A 2,190-nucleotide genomic window follows, 5' to 3' on the forward strand; every position below is an offset into this window, starting at 1 on the left:
CGTGACATCCCCTTTGAGATCGGTACCGAGTACCCCATTGCCCTGGCTGGGCGACTCACAACCATTGCTTAGATTAAAATTGCTTAGAATATTACTCAGAATGATAAACGCACACAGATAAGGCTTATATATGTAGTTACGTGTAGTGCACCATTCTGGGTAACGGTCTATTGGTTACACCCACACAATTAGATCAGGCAGTATGTCAGCACTTAAGTAAGTACACCACGCACACCCTATATTCCCTAACTATAAACACCTTATTTTTCCCCACCAACAATACAGAGCCCGTTTACATCCTGCCAAGATAAAAAAAAATTCACTAGGTATTAATTGATTTTTTGGCCAAAATATGAAAGCTTCAAGGATCCTTTTTGTCTCATACACTAAAATTAGAAGCAATCTATCAAAGCGTACATCAACTGTACAACACATCACTGAGCAAAGTTCACTAGAGGATGAAGATCAGCCCCAATGTTATATTCAATGAGAAAGGGGTCATTAACAGTTCGTGAGGAGACCACCATAGTGGTGGTGATAAAGCAGAGGTTTACAGAGGTGAGTAAGACTTTTTTTTTTTTTTTACAAAGCATTCCTGGCAGCTGCTGCTAAGAATAGTAAAGGGATAACCCGCCCACCCCGGAAGAAGGAGGTCCTTTCTTTTGCAGACACAGCCATGGCTTGCGGACCCAAGAAGCATTTGAAGCGCATGGCAGCCCCCAAGCACTGGATGCTGGATAAGCTGACTGGTGTCTTTGCGCCACATCCGCCCACCGGGCCCCACAAGCTCAGGGAGTGTCTGCCCCTCATCATCTTCTTGATGAGCAGACTGAAGTACGCTCAGACTGGAGATGGGGTGAAGAAGATTTGCATGCAGCGCTTCATCAAGATTGATGGCAATGTCCGCACAGACATTAAATACCCTGCTGAGTACATGGATGTCATCAGCATTGAAAAAACTGGTGAGCACTTCCATCTGGTGTTTGACACCAAGGAGAGATTCGCAGTGCACTGAATCACAGCTGAAGCTGAGGCAAAGTACAAGCTGTTCAAAGTGAGGAAGATCTGGATGGGACCGAAGAGAATCCCTCACCTGGTGACCCATGATGCCCGCACAATCCGTTACCCAGACCCCCTCATTAAGGTTAATGACAGTGTTCAGATTAACTTGGAAACTGGCAAGATCACAGAATTCATCAAGTTTGATACTGGTAACCTGTGCATGGTGACTGGAGGCACTAACTTGGGGCAAGTCAGAGTCATCACCCACAGGGAGCTGCATCTGGGCTCCTTCGATTTGGTTCACGTGAAGGATGCTAATGGAAACAGCTTTGCCACAAGATTGTCCAAGATTTTTGTCATTGGCAAAGGTAACAAGACCTGGGTGTCATTGCCACGTGGAAAGGGAATCCGCCTGACCATCGCTGAAGAGAGAGACAAGAGGCTGGCGGCCAAGCAGTCCAGTGGATGAGTCCACAAACTGTTCAATAAAACCTTGTTCTGACAAAAAAAAGAATAGTAAAGTGATCTCACAAGCTTCCATTAATTCTTATTTTGACAGAATATTGTCCTAAATAGTTTGACAGGAAATGAGGTCGAAAAGCCTATGTAACATAGGGTATGAGAGAGGGAAGACCAAGCAATCCCATCAAAAGCCTTTTTGACAAGAGAAAGAATCATGAGTGGAGCAAGAGATTCATTGAGTAAAGGTACCTTCACACTGAACGATATCTCTAGCGATCCGTGACGTTGCAGCATCCTGGCTAGCGATATCGTTCAGTTTGACAGGCAGCAGCGATGAGGATCCTGCTGTGCCATCGTTGGTCGGAGCTAGAAGGCCAGAACTTTATTTTGTCGCTGGACTCCCTGCAGACATCGCTGAATCGGCGTGTGTGACGCCGATTCAGCGATGTCTTCACTGGTAAGGCAGGGCCGCGCTTAGTAACCCGATGTTTACCCTGGTTACCAGTGTAAAAGTAAAAAAAAAAAAACACTACATACTTACCTTCCGCTGTCTGTCCCCGGCGCTGTGCTTTCCTGCACTGTGAGCGCCAGCCAGCCGGAAAGCACAGCGGTGACGTCACCGCTCTGCTTTCCGGCCGCTGTGCTTATACAGTGCAGAGAAGCACAGCGCCGGGGACAGACAGCGGAAGGTAAGTATGTAGTGTTTGTTTTTTTTTAACCTGGTTA

The 2,190-nt window shown here is 46.4% G+C and overlaps 1 pseudogene; it reads left to right on the plus strand.

The window, feature by feature from the left end:
• Nucleotides 1-667: 667 nt before the first annotated feature.
• Nucleotides 668-1,497, plus strand: LOC138674027 (small ribosomal subunit protein eS4, Y-like; annotated as a pseudogene).
• The last annotated feature ends 693 nt before the right edge of the window (nucleotides 1,498-2,190 follow it).

This window comes from Ranitomeya imitator, chromosome 4, assembly GCF_032444005.1.
Source record: "Ranitomeya imitator isolate aRanImi1 chromosome 4, aRanImi1.pri, whole genome shotgun sequence".
In the NCBI taxonomy this organism is placed as follows: Eukaryota; Metazoa; Chordata; class Amphibia; order Anura; family Dendrobatidae; genus Ranitomeya; species Ranitomeya imitator.